Source organism: Oreochromis aureus, linkage group 10 (assembly GCF_013358895.1).
Source record: "Oreochromis aureus strain Israel breed Guangdong linkage group 10, ZZ_aureus, whole genome shotgun sequence".
NCBI classification, from domain to species: Eukaryota; Metazoa; Chordata; class Actinopteri; order Cichliformes; family Cichlidae; genus Oreochromis; species Oreochromis aureus.
Genome location: NC_052951.1, coordinates 32,949,517 through 32,964,544, shown reverse-complemented (window position 1 = coordinate 32,964,544; position 15,028 = coordinate 32,949,517). Strand labels below are relative to the sequence as shown.

Genomic DNA, 15,028 nt, shown 5'->3' with positions numbered 1-15,028 from the left:
CCTATTTCAAGATTTATCAGATAATAAATGAACTAGAAACACATCACAATGTTTACCTGCACCTTTAGCAGGGAGCTAATGAAGCTCATGAGTCTACTGTTCAGCTAGCTGCTCTTATTCATATAGAAACGCCTTAAAAATACGATTGGAACTAAATGATGTAATTGTGGGGCTTCTCCTGTTTCGGCCCAAAGGACTGTTATTTAAAATATGTTTAACCACTTTTTTTCAGCGTGTAGCTTTAGTTACTCAAGCATTTAAAAATTTTGTCTATACCGTGGTCAACGTGGATGCCACTTCCTGCTGCTGATAGCCAGAAACAGCAGTCGGCAGCCGTGTCTCACTCCTGTCTGAACTTGGAAGCTTTGTCCTGTTTAAGGCCAAAATTCCTCAGTTACTATGAAGTGAAACATTTTCATGTGTTCAGCTCATATTAGTCTACTTAAGGCCACTAATCAGGCTCAGGTTTCATTCTCTGTTGTCTGTAAATGAGGTTAAATGTGGCTCCTTGTCTTCATGCTGGGTGGAAATGAATAAAGTCCCGGCTTCTCTCTCCTCCAGCTTGCTGTTCTTAATTTAATGTTCATCCAGTCGTGATAGAGCAACCATGCTAACAATAGCAAAGAAGTTTTCTTCCAATTTATTTCACATTAATGTCCCCAATAAAAGAAAAGTGGAGCTGAACTGTGTGTTTTCATACTTGCATGTAAATGTATTTACACTCACTGCTCCTGAGCACCTCAAACTCCAACTTTACCTTAAAATAAGAAATGGGAGTAAAGTTAGGAAACTTTGTGATGTTTGATTGTTCTGCCCGTGAGCTGGCTGCTCACAGAGTTTACCATTGTCACTAATAATGATGAGTGCCCGCTTTGCTGTAATTGCTGTTAAAAGCCTCTTTTCTCTGCTCTTACTGGAGCCATTTCCCGGCACTCATACCCTCTCAGCATAATGGTTTTTAGGGTCACGTGGAAATTATCCAAACACTTAAACTCCGACTGACTGACCCTCTTCTGTGTTCTGTGCTGAAGGAGGAAGAGATGCTTTCATATGACTGCACAGCAGGGCGCTCCAACTTCCTCGATTCAAATGTTAATTCATGTTTTTCTTTCTTTTTGTGGTGAAGCTTTCATGACTCTTCTTCTCAGCAGGAAAGTAAAAATTGCTCTGTCCTCTCCGTCTCCACACAAACAGATCTTTGAATCAAACACTTTAATAAAGGGTTTCAGTTTTTAGCTTTTTTTGCAGTTATGGTTGATTTTCTGCTGGTGTTTGGTGACATTTAAGCACAAATTTTCTGCAGTTAAAGAACAAGGAAGGAAAACATCTTTCTTCTGCACCAAGCTTCTCCTTCATCTTGATTTAGCCAGTCAGTGCAGACATTAGCATCGCCATGGTTTCCTCAATAGAAACATATTGGGATTTTTACAGAGCTTTTTGGATCATCACAGAAAATAAATGTGGGAAAATAAAAGTTTATGATACCCACAAATTCAGTTCAGCACGATAATCTCCATCATTTGATGCCATTTTTATTATTGTGTGTGATTTCAGTCACCAGAGGGGGGTGATATGGAGTACAAAAAAGTCATATTTTTCACACTCCTACTGTATATTAGTTTTTTCAACAAAGCACCGTGCGAGTCATCACTTTTTATTCACATTTGAAATTGTTGATCAGTTTGTTTCAGTCAAGGCCCCCTAAAATAGACATGAGCACTGATAAGTACTGTGCTCTCATTGGTGTGAAAATTAACACATTAAGTAGAGACAAGCTTGTCCTGTAGGAATCAAACTTTCCCCATTAAGTGCCGGAGAAAATTATTAATAGTTTCTGGAGTTGCCTTAAACTTTTAAATGAGAGTTGGAAGAAAAGAGATTTTCCTCTCAGTACTTGTGACCTTCAGCAGTGTGGATGTCTGTGGGACACTCAGCAGAATGTGGCAGCTGTGTGCTCAAGTCTGCAGGCTGCAGGCGGATGGACACAAAGATTTCTGTCATTACTATCAATGCAATCATCGAACATGAGCCATGGAGTTTTCCCCTGAATCTAACTGTGATGGTCTGAATGTGTTGGCCATGACAAATGCAGTCAGAGGTTCAAAATGTCAGGGACAAAGAGTAAGCGAGTGGAATACACTCCTGGATGAAGGTCAGCAGCTTCACTGTGGCCATCATTATGATTTTTATTCCAAACGTCCTGATAACTCACATCTGAGGTTCAGACTCAGAAAGAAGGCGTTTTTTTTCCCAATAATTGCAGTATAACACAAAGTCAGCTGAACTTCGCAGATATCAATGTGTCCAGTCAGGAAGCACCCATTACACTGCAGAGACACCAACAGGCCATTAATCTAGCTGCATGGTGTCGGTCTCACTGCAGGACGCCGGCCTCTTGTGGAGTTCGGTCAGAGATGAGAACATGAGGAGGTCATTTTGTTCCTCCTCACACAGAGGAGCAGATAAGGCTCCGTCCAGTTCTCTGTTTTTAATGACCCATCTCCGCCACACTCCTGAGAATGTGCTGGTCGATATGGATGTGCCATCTTGGAGGAGATGAACTGTGCACAGATCCAGCCTGAATGAGCTGCAGGTACTGTCTCATTCCACCAGCAGTGACAAAGACATGAACGAAAAGCAAAACTGGTGAAAAAAAGCAGCCAGGAGGGATGAGCAGAGAGCAGCGGTCTGTGGTCAGCACCTGCAAAACCATTCCCTTTCTTTTGGATTTGTCCAGCGCACCTGCTGTCACTTTCATCTGTACAAAGCAGGTGAAACGGAATCATAAGTTTATGCTTCCCAACTGGACACACTGATGTCTCTGAAGTTTAACTGACTATGTGTTATTTGTTTAACCCATTCGAGCATTTTGGAGACTTTTTCTTCGTGTCCTACTCAGTTACTGTTTTTTTAAAATGGTAATTATACAAGTCAGTATCATATTTATTCATTATTACCTTAGGAGAACACAAAGATATTCAAACTTTACAATAACATTTTAATACAAGAGGTCTGTTATGATTCATCACCTTCCAACCCCCTCCATGTCTGTGTAACCGGGTCATAAATTACATATTGTTATAATTACACAAAATGTGTTCTAGACCCCAAACCCTTCCTATTATATCTGACCAATGACTGTAGAAAACATGGACGACATGACAGCTCCCCAAAAATGAAGCCAAAACGTCTCTATCGCCCCCTGGTGTCTGGCTGCAGTATAGGTCCTAAACCCCGCCTCCTCCATGTTAGCGGATGGGACTGGGGTCAGACTAAAATAAATAATTCTCCTCGGAAAAATTTTTTCCAAACATTCTTTCTTTTGTTATCAATAGTTCTCATCATGCTGATTGATGTCCAAGGGGTCTCCTTTCCCATAAGTTTGATTCTAATTCCTACCGCGGTGATGTTAAATTGGGGTGAAACGTCATCATAACAGCTTTGACTGGCAGCTGCAGTCACGGAGAAACTTGCGTATCTGTGTTCGGGAATAGCAGATAGAGCGTAGGCTCTGAGAGGAGGGCCAGCGTTTACGTTACCGAAAAAGCGCAGCGGGGCCTCGGGTCCTTCTCACTGTAAAAACGATAACTAGTAATTGTTGATTTGAGTAAAGTTTTCAAATTAAACTGACTTAGAAATAAAACTTTCCATTTACAACCTAAAATAGCTTGTCTGCCCAACAAATTTCTTCCATTGTTGTCCTAACTAAGATTTTCTAGCGAGCATAACAAAGATTATCAACTTTTGAGTAGATTTTTTGAGTCGAGTTGGGAACCAGTGGGAAACCCCGTAGGTGACTGGCACACGTCGTGGTCTGAATAAGTTTGAACTAGACCAAACGAGTCTGAGCAGACTGTGTGATAGTGGTTTGTCGATGTGTTCTGAACTGAAAACCTGCTAAGAAACTTTGAACAAACGTGGCCAAAGTTGGATGAAAATTACAATTTTTCGACCATTACGGATTTTACCTGGTCTGAAGTTGGAGTGTATTATTTGACCATTTTTTGGACAGGTGCGGGAGCTGCCGGCCATTTGCCCTAGCAGGTAAGCTAACGACATCTGTTATTAGGATTTTCTACAAGCGCTAGGCTGCATCCTCCTGAGGACCCAGGAGGGTGGAACGAGTAAAGTACTGAAAAAAAGCCAAACAATAACATATTTAAGTCATCTAAGGGACTTATATATCATGTTTAAGCTAGCGAAGGACCGCGCGGGGGGTTGAAAATGAGATGCCAGGAGTTCGCTGTTCTCGCTGCTCTAGCGAGCCTTGAATCCCAGCTAGCTATCGAAGCTGGTGGTAACAGACGTCTCCAAAACGTAGAAGCATTTTTGCAAAAATGTGTTGTCTTGATAAACTGAGCAGATATTTGAAATTTACACAGCTACATTCTCGCCTGAAAATACCTTAAAAGTTTACTTTGTGACCCAGAAAGAGTAATAAGAGTAACATTAAAACTAAGTGGCTGCCGCCATTGTTTGAAACTAGAATCGGCTGGGCAGCTATGAATTCTGGCATAGGGTGGGCCACGAAGGATACACCTGACCCATCCTTCAAAGCTGTGGAAAGTATTGTATTGTTTTGAGAGCCTTTTGTTGGTGGAGTATTGATTTTATGTACAATTCCACTGGTAGACGCGATCTGTATGGTCCGAGTTTGCACATGCGCAGTAAGGATCGGGGAGTCCGATCCGTAACTTTTTTTTTCTCGTTTTTTTTCTACATTATATTGAAATGTTTCATTATTGCAAACATTTTCTCTCAGGCGGAGAGAGGTCGTGGAGTGTCAGCCTATGGTATCTGAGGTCCAGGAGAGATGACCTGCGCTGTTTTCCTCTGAGGAGGTAAGACTGTCCTAATTTATTTATAATTTAATTATTATTCAAATTGGGCATGATTTATACTTATGTTGAAGCAGTACGGTATTTGCTGGGGTAATGCATTGGCCAACTATATTATCTTGTGCTACCACTCCAGTCAAGGCCCTTGCCAGTGTTATATTGAAATCCTTACCCTGAACATTTCTGCCAGTACAAGAAAAGAGTCCCCATGGTAAATCGAAATTGTGAAACAGAAAGGCAATCTCATAATTTTGACTTAGCATGTATTTTTTTTCTTTTTGTGCTAGAAATAGGACTTCTATAGTCTGAGATTGTTAGGGAAAGAATACTAAGGCAGGTCACAGAATCTGATTGGTCACAGATTTTGGTGCAACTTAGAACATAATATGTATTTTCATATTGATACTGGGTTTTGTGGGGGGTGTTTCTATTCCTGTGCAAAAGACGTATTCATGAGAGATTTTTGAAGTAGGTAGGTTTTGCTGTTGATGACACAGTCAGGCATATAACATGGTGCAGACTGTCCAAGACAGCTACCCAGGAATTTTCTGTGCTGAATAAATGACAATATTTTGGTGAATGTATTGTTTAGATATCTGAACATTTCATCGGATCACAAGCAAAGACCTCCTGGGGACCTTCAATGCATCCCTTGACAAAGTTGTGCCTGGCCTGCTGAAACTGTACTGGTCTAAGAAGGGAGCTCTTGGATGGAAGACCTCCTGGATAAACTTGATGAACAGGTGAGTGAAGTGCTCCTTTATCTGACATTTTCAGAAGAGAGTATACTTTTCTCTTAACAGAAACTGAAAAAGATGTTGGCTTCAAACAAAACACATCAGTGGATATGTCAGTAAAAATGAATGTCATGAGTCATTGCTTTGTTCTTATTTGGCAGTATTTTATTTAATTTGTAAAACGAAAGTAAAATTGTTAACATGGTGTTGTTGGGGGGGGTTGTACGTTTTGCGTGTTGCTGGGTCTGACCTGTGCTTTACTTTCATTACTATGAGAGTTCTGATTTTGCATTGTGTATAGTACACCATGTTACTTCACTAATTGAAATTCTTGTTTTCCACTGAATACTCTTTAGACATCCAACACTGTGTCCAACGGGCACTGAGAGGCCTGCCCATTTTCCTCAAGAGAAGATGCAACAGAGGTTTTCCTGAAGTGCTTAGTAAGTACAAAAAAGTAATGCAAGTAAAACTAATTGCTATGAGATGTTTTTAAAGGATGAGTTTATCCAAAATGGAAATGTACACTTTCTCAGTGCAGTCCAGATAATTTTATAGTGGGGATTGCAGTTGTCATAACTCTCACTCCTGTTTTTCTGCTGAGCAGCAGCTGGGCATTGTTAGTGGTTGTTCCATAGCAGAAAATATTTTTGTACAAAACTCACAAGGTGGCATTAATTAAAAGAAAATAAGCTTTTTCTTCAGAAAACCTCCATGGGTCAAACGACCAGCATGGTATAGAGGTTAAAGTTAAAATCTTTAGAAATTTGTTTTGTCTTTAGTTTTCTTAGCTTTCAATAACTCATATTTTACTTTTCTTCAGGACACTGACATTTTGGAACCAGTGTTGAACGGTGCATCAGTTGCCATCCTCACCATCCTACAAGATGACGATGCTGATACGTCTGTGCGAGAACATGCAGTTGTGTTGGAAGGGGACATTGTGCTACATAACATTCCAGATCTCTCTACTGCCCTGGCATACCTCTTTGGCCTTCTGTATGCCCTCAACATTGATTATCCAAAGCAGATGAGTTTTACCTTTGAAGCAATTCAGGCCATCTTATTTTGGCCTGGTCGGACATTATGAAGGTGAAGTGGATAAATCATTATTCGAAATGTAAATTTTAGTCAGATGAATCTGTATTGTTGAGAATATATGGTGAAAATTTGTCTTGTAGTATTTTAAAAGATTTGTTATAGTGTTAGTTTCCTCTTCATTGATGGTAACATTTCTAAGAACTTTTAACTTCCATAGTTCATCATAGTAAGCCTGTGTAAAATGTCAATGTCTGGGTGCATAGGCAATCGTTTGTGGCACTACCCTATTTAATGTGCAATAGTTATGTTCAGCTTTTACAAGACGGTCAGGGTGTGTGTGCATGAATTATTAAGTTGCTGGACACTTTTCTTTTTGGTTCTGGACTCTGGAATTTTAACGTCTCTGCTGGGGTGCTCAAAGCACCCAAAAGAAACTGGCAACACGTTTTTTGTTTGTTATTTCTTTTCTTTCTTTCTTTTTGTTTTTTAACAGAAATTCACCCTACTACCCATGACATTCTGAAATGTACTGAAAAGACTGTTGAACAAAATAAATAAGCTTTTAGATAACATTGAATTGTGCTTTGTTTTATTCTATATCTATTAAGTGTTTTTTCAAGTATAATAACAACATACATTTTCCTTTGTTTATATAGGTAAATTTTCAACTCACTGGAGTAAGAATTGTATGATTACTCAACAAGAATATCTGTGTTTGGTGAAGGCAGAAATACATGGCATTGAAACCAGAATTTCTTCGTTAGACTTCCAGGATTATCCTAATTAGGTGAACAAGAAGATCCAAGTTGGCAGAACTTGTAAATCTTAGTTGAGTCAACAACAGTTGGCAAAAGTTGAGAAAACTCAAAAATCTCTTGCATCATGTTGCCTTGAAATTTTACGTTTTCTCAACATTTTCTTTTTTACAGTGCTGTTGGGTAGTCCAGTTTACTGAAGAACACCTCAGGCTGTCAGGTTAAAACAGTCGGTCGTGTTTTCGTAAGTTAAACGTGTTTGTAAGCTAATCCGTAACTACTGTCCTTACGTCCTGAGACCTAGCTAGCTAAGATGAGCACTCGGCTGTCGGGGAAACTTGTTTTTTAAAGTTTGTTTAGCTAATCCGTGCAGGTGAATGAATTTACCCTGACTAAAGAAATCAAGAGAAACGCCCCGGGCTACTCAGTCAGTAATTACCGTTACTGTACTTTTATTACAAGTATTATACTGTAAAAACAACAGGCTTCAGCTCCTGAGCTGATTATTAAATATGTGCAAACAGCAGCATGTTTTCAGTCTCTTGCCACATCTGTAAAGACAGTAACACTAAATTTAAAAAAAAAAAAAAAGCTTGTACTTCAGTAGCTCCTCATTAATCAGTAACTATGGATTAAACTGTAGAACTGAAAAAATGTAAGAGAAGAACTTCAGATCCTGAGTGTGTGAGGACAGAGAAGGACTTTATTTCAGATTTGAGAGATAAACTTTATATTTCAGTTCAGGGCTCTAGACTAACTTTTTGCCATGGGCGCACCGGTACGCCTAACTTAAAAAATTTAGGCGTACCGGCACAAAAGTTAGGCACACTCAAATTTTTCAACCGCATCGCTTAACACCGCAGTTTTACATGTGCACCTTCTTTGGGGGGGAAGTCCATACAGACAATATTCATTTCTAAATTATTAACTAACAATCTTGTGCTTAAAGTGCTTTGTCAATATTGTAGAAAATGTTAAACTTAATCATCATCTTGGCTCCTCTGACGACCTGTTTGCTGCTGTCTGCTGCTGAAAGGCAGTGGGGAGAGGGGACACTTGGGCAGTGCATTTATTGCAGCATATAATGTGTTTTCTGGATACACTGCTGCTTTTTCAGCATTCAAAGATTGATGGCACCGTGTCAGAGCTGGCTATGAATTTCAGACGGATCAGGCCTTAACTTAACACAAAAGTTATCAATAGTTCTTTTCATCTCCTCTTATTACCCACAGCTACATCCACTTCTGTCACGCCTAGGCTGCTCACTAGGGCTGGGTATCATCACTGATTTCTATAATCCATTCGATTCCGGTTCTCAAAGTCCTGATTCGATTCAGTTTAGCCTCAGACAGTCAGAAATATTATAATTCTGATCATTTATCAGTACTTACACTTGTGAGACTTCATCAGAATTGTGAACATCACAGCAGATGCCTTTGTGTCAAAGTAACTGAGAATAAAACACAGAAAAACATGAAGGAGATTTTCCTGGTCTGGCTTTTTATAGCAGATAACCTTAAAAATAATCTACAATATTCTGCAATTTTGCATAATTTTAATAAGTTTAAATTTCTTCAGTATTGAACAGCAGAAATTAGGCTTTCTTGTCGGACGTCATTTACATGAAAAAAGAAAAAGACAGCGCTGTAAACAACGGTAGACTGGTGGGTAATAAGCGAATGAATAATCCAGAAAACAGAGATTTGAGACTGGAAACTGTTCTTGAAGTACACACAGGGACCTGTGTAGGAAGTAGGGATGGGTACCGGTGTCCGGTGCCATGATGGCACCGGTTCTGACATAAACGGTAGTAACCAGACCGAAAAGCAGCGCACATTTCGGTGCTTTTTTTTTTCCTGAGCCAATTCTAGCCAATCATTTTACGTTTCCGAAGATAGTAGGCGGGGCCAGGTACGTACGTTCTTTCAGAGCAGAGCTACAGATTAAAAATGCCCAAGGCGAAGCGGTCAAAAGTCTGGCTGTACTTCACAGCAAAAGGTGCAAACTCAGCAGCCTGCAACAAGTGCTTTAAGCTGATACTGTGATACTGTCAAAGGAGGTAACACCTCAAATCTGATGAAACACCTGGCGACGCATAGCGTTTTTTTTTAAAGCCGAGAAATTTGCCGTGTTTGATAGCTTGCTGCGAGACCTCACACCGTGCACATCTACTGCGGGTGTGGTGCCTGTTAGCGGACCTGGAGTTAGCAACATCCCCCCAAAAGAGTAGAGTCCTGGCCCCTAGCCCTGTCAGCGTAGCAGAAATGATGACGGATGATGATGGCAGCAGCAGCAGCCGTTCTCCTCTGCGTGAGTAGCTTCATGTTGTTCGTGTGTAATTAACGTTGAGTACGCTAACCACATTATTACATTAATGCATGTAAGGTGAACTAGCAAACACCGTCGTAGTTACATGCGGCTGTCTTCTTGTTTGATGGCAAATACTCCCTTCACCCTGGCCAAAAAGGCTAAAATGACCAAAGAAAGAGTGGAAAACAGCTAAACATGAGAGATTTTTGGACAAACCCATATGTAAAAGATATATAAAAATCTTATAAAGTTTGTATCTGTCTTGTGTGAAACTTGTATGAAAAGCATACAAGAGTGAAAACAGATATAAGATCCCTTGAAAAATTATATAAATGAAACTTGTATGTTTTGGATACTTACTAAAACAATATATGAAAGTAATGAGAAAGTGGCCACTTTCATGAGTGAATCATATAAGCCTTAAATGATTCACTATATGAAGTAGGCCACATGTTATGCAAGTCTTGTATAAGTTTTTACTATTTCTTTTCCATATGGGAAGTTTGTGTTTTTTCCATTGTTTAAGCACTACTTCCAGTCAAGAGTGATACCATATATGCCCTATAGCTGCAGAAAAGGCTAACATTGTTATCTTTTTACAAAAAAAACAGCTAAACATGAGAGGTTTTTGGACAAAGTTTGTGTTCTCCATTCTTTAAGCACCGGTTTGAGCACCGTTTAAGCACCGGCACCGTTTCAAAAGTACCGGTTTGGCACCGGTATCGGATAAAACCTAAACGATACCCATCCCTAGTAGGAAGTGTAATTTTTATCGTGGTGGAAGCAAAACAGCAAAAGTCAGAGGGAATTCATTACGACATGGATCAAATGTGAAGCGTAGTTTGCTGCTTCTTTTGCTGCTGGCTCGGCGAATTTTGGTTGGAGAGAGAAAACCTGCAGCTCAGAATCAGCGCAAAAAGACGGAAACACAGCGCCGACCCGACGCATCAGAATCGCTAAGCTCCGACAGCGTGTCCGTCTGCGGGCCGTCCAGTGAGAAAGCCGAGAAAGACGAAGCTGATTCTGATGCGTCGGGTCGCTCTGTGTTTACGTCTTTGTGTGGAATCCGTTAATGAATCGATATCGCCTTATTAAAGCTACTCACCTCCCTCTTCTACCTGCACTTTCAACTGGACCACGGCCAATCAGAGAGGTCCCGCCCCTGACTATCTCTGATTGGTTTAGTCCACGATAGGGGTATAATGTGTGTCTGTTGTTGACCACACGGAGAGTTGCAGAGATTTTTTTTTTTGTTACCCAAACAGGTGCGACCAAATGTTGGTAACAGTTGGTCGCACTGGTGCGACCAAATGTTTTTTTTTAGTCGCACCACGGAAAAATTTGGTCGCATTTGCGACCAAATTGGTCGCACTCTAGAGCCCTGCAGTTTGTGATGATTCTGTTCTCTTTGTGATTACAGGAGCTGCCCTCAGATTCAGACCTCAGCACCACCCAGTGACAGCAGACAGATCATCCAACATGTTCACATGTTAACTGCAAAATGAACTGATGAAAACAGTACAAAGGTTAAAGTACCACATGTGCTGTAGTGAAAGCTGCAGCTTTATTGATAAAGATGAAGACAAAAAGTCAAAAGGATTAATCACCCCTGCAACTGTGTCACTATATATCAGCATTAACAGGACCTCAGTTTGTATCTCAGACCTGCACAGCTTCCGTTTTAAACACTTGATGTACTCAGCTGCATGAAGAGCATATGAGATTTTCTCTAACACAATTAAATAAAACCTGATGAAGGTCAAAGGTCGTCACTTGTATGTTGAACTACAAACTTGTCATCTGGAATTCTTTCACAGTTTTTTGCAGATAGTGTGTTATTTACCATAAAGTGATTCAGAGTTATTCATACCAGAGTAACCAGAGAGGATCATATAATTTTAAATATATAACTTTCTACAGGACTGAATATAATATCTTTATGTCAAAGTCTGGAGCCTCTGGGAAGTATCCAAGTATTTATAACATTACACAAACCAAAGGTCTCCATCACAGTGTTCATGAAATGCTGGGTGTATCCATCTCCTGGATCAGGCCTACGGAGGAGTGCTGAAGATTTCCCTGTGAGGGAGCTGCTGATGAAGATCATGAGTCCTGCTTGATCAATGCGATGAGCTTCAGTCTTCCTTGTGTTTCTTAAATGAAGCCTCTCTCAGTGGGTCAACAGAACATCTGGCACAGGACAGCTGTGATGAAGAAAGGGAAGAAGTTTCTCCAAACCTCTGGACCCAGGAAACCCAGCTTGGTCCTGATGGTCTCCCTCACTAGTTTCTCCCCAGGGTGAATGTAGCTGTTGATATAATATGGACTCTGTTATTAAATGAAAAGAACAAATTAGACTACACTACTGAAACGTTCTGCTGATGTTTTTAAAGTTTCCATGTTACCAGGCTGTAGAGGGCTCTGAAGATTTAAACAGTTTTAGATCCATTACACTCACAGTCTTATGTTAAAATCTCAAACGACAGCATTATATTTTTGATATTAACAGTAACTCTGGGCCTCTGTAGTGTGCAGAGGCCATATTATATCAACAGCTACATTCACCCTGGGGAGAAACTAGTGAGGGATAACACACTATCTGCAAAAAACTGTGAAAGAATTCCAGATGACAAGTTTGTAGTTCAACATACAAGTGACGACCTTTGACCTTCATCAGGTTTTATTTAATTGTGTTAGAGAAAATCTCATATGCTCTTCATGCAGCTGAGTACATCAAGTGTTTAAAACGGAAGCTGTGCAGGTCTGAGATCAGCAGCTTTGTGAAACACCAACCTGAGGTCCTGTTAATGCTGATATATAGTGACACAGTTACAGGAGTGATTAATCCTTTTGTTTTTTTGTCTTTAACTTTATCAATAAAGCTGCAGCTTTCACTGACAGCACATGTGGTACTTTAACCTTTGTACTGTTTTCATCAGTTCATTTTGCAGTTAACATGTTGGATGATCTGTCTGCTGTCACTGGGTGGTGCTGAGGTCTGAATCTGAGGGCAGCTCCTGTAATCACAAAGAGAACAGAACCATCAAACTCAGATATAAATTTTATCCCTCAAAATTGAAATAAAGCTGATTCTTCTGTCCTCACACACTCAGGATCTGAAGTTCTTCTCTTACATTTTTTTCAGTATTACAGTACACTACAGTACTTTAATCCATAGTTCCTGATTAATGAGGAGTTACTGAAGTACAAGCTTTTAAAAAAGATGTTACTGTCTTTACAGATGTGGCAAGAGCCTGAAAACATGCTGTTGTTTGCACATATTTAATATTCAGCTCTGCACATGAGCTGCAGCAGGGTGCAGCCTGTTGCTTTTACAGTATAATACTTGTAATAAAAGTACAGTAACAGTAATTAGTGACTGAGTAGCCCGGGGCGTTTCTCTTGATTTCTTTAGTCAGGGTAAATTCATTCACCTGCACAGATTAGCTAAACGAACCCTGACAGCCGAGTGCTCATTTTAGCTAGCTAGGTCTCAGGAGCTAGCTAAGGACGGTAGTTACGGATTAGCTTACAAACACGTTTAACTTACCGAAAAAGTGCAGCGGGGCCTCGGGTCCTACTGTCAGGTAGTCCAGTTTACTGAAGAGCACCTCAGGCTGTCAGGGTAAAACACTCGGTCGCGTTTTTGTAGCGTAAACGCTGGCCCTCCTCTCAGAATCTACGCTCTATCTGCTATTCCCGAACACAGATACGCAAGTTTCTCCGTGACTGCAGCTGCCAGTCAAAGCTGTTATGATGACGTTTCACCCCAATTTAACATCACCGCGGTAGGAATTAGAATCAAACTTATGGGAAAGGAGACCCCTTGGACATCAATCAGCATGATGAGAACTATTGATAACAAAAGAAAGAATCTTTGGAAAAAAATTATCTAAGGAGAATAAATTTATTTTAGTCTGACCCCAGTCCCATCCGCTAACATGGAGGAGGCGGGGTTTAGGACCTATACTGCAGCCAGACACCAGGGGGCGATAGAGACGTTTTGGCTTCATTTTTGGGGAGCTGTCGCGTCGTCCATGTTTTCTACAGTGTGTGGGCGGAAGAGTGACACAGTGGCCGTTTATCAGTGCCCAAGTACGCGAGTACGTACTCGCGTGCTCGGTGAGTACGTACCCGCCGAGAACGCACGGGAGTACGTACCCGCCGAGCTGCGACACACGGACTCGTGGGCCGTTTCTCAATTCTCAAGTACGCGAGCACGGACTCGTGATTTGTACAGTCGGAACACCAGCGTGCGTGATGATGTCACAGGTCCGGGTTTTTACTGCCGTCCCCTCTTAATTTAACTGTGAGTAACATGTTATGAAGCTTACCTTTAATCACAGCCAAACCGGTTTACTCAGGAACAAATAAAACACTGAAATAAACCAAACATTAACATTTAGAAGTGATCTAAGTGACTTATATATCATTTTTAACCTCAGTAGTGAAACCTCTATTAATAAAAATAGTGTACATGTACATACGTGTACATACCTTAATAAAAACAAGCAGGTGAGATGTTAGAACGCTTTTATTTCTATTCTAGTGGACACTCAATACTATAGACAGCTGCTGGAGTTTCTTTAACCTGAGTAGTGAGAAGACCGCGGCGGGGGGCGATGTGCCGGGAGTCCGCTGTTGAGTTTTGGACGAAATGCATTCTGGGATATATAGCTGTCCCAAGTCTACACCGATGCATGCTCGATAAACGCCCAGTTGCTCCACCTCAAGTCACTACTGCACAGACTCTGGGCGTTTCTCAATATGCGTACTTGTGCATACTTGCGTTCTCGTGTACTCGTGATACGTCATCAGTCGGAGACCAAGTACTGTTCCAATTCGATATGCGCATCAAGCCGAGAACGCGAAAAAGTCCCGGATGTGTTCTCGCTCCGCCCGTTTTATCGAGCATGCATCGGTGTGGACTTGGGACAGCTAAATATCCCAGAATGCATTTCGTCCAAAACTCAACAGCGGACTCCCGGCACATCGTTTTCAACCCCCCGCTCGCGGTCTTCTCACTACTCAGGTTAAAGAAACCTCAGCAGCTGTCTATAGTATTGAGTGTCCACTAGAATAGAAATAAAAGCGTTCTAACATCTCACCTGCTTGTTTTATTAAGGTATGTACACGTATGTACATGTACACTATTTTTATTAACAGAGGTTTCACTACTGAGGTTAAAAATGATATATAAGTCACTTAGATCACTTCTAAATTTTAATGTTTGGTTTATTTCAGTGTTTTATTTGTTCCTGAGTAAACCGGTTTGGCTGTGATTAAAGTTAAGCTTCATAACATGTTACTCACAGTTAAATTAAGAGGGGACGGCAGTAAAACTCCG

At 40.7% G+C, this 15,028-nt stretch overlaps 1 long non-coding RNA gene across 1 annotated transcript; it reads left to right on the top strand.

Moving 5' to 3' along the window:
• Nucleotides 1–3,579: 3,579 nt before the first annotated feature.
• Nucleotides 3,580–6,816, top strand: LOC116310888. Its single transcript, XR_005614601.1, has 5 exons — nucleotides 3,580–4,044; nucleotides 4,763–4,841; nucleotides 5,431–5,581; nucleotides 5,932–6,018; nucleotides 6,399–6,816. It is a non-coding gene; the product is annotated as an uncharacterized LOC116310888 (long non-coding RNA).
• Nucleotides 6,817–15,028: the final 8,212 nt, after the last annotated feature.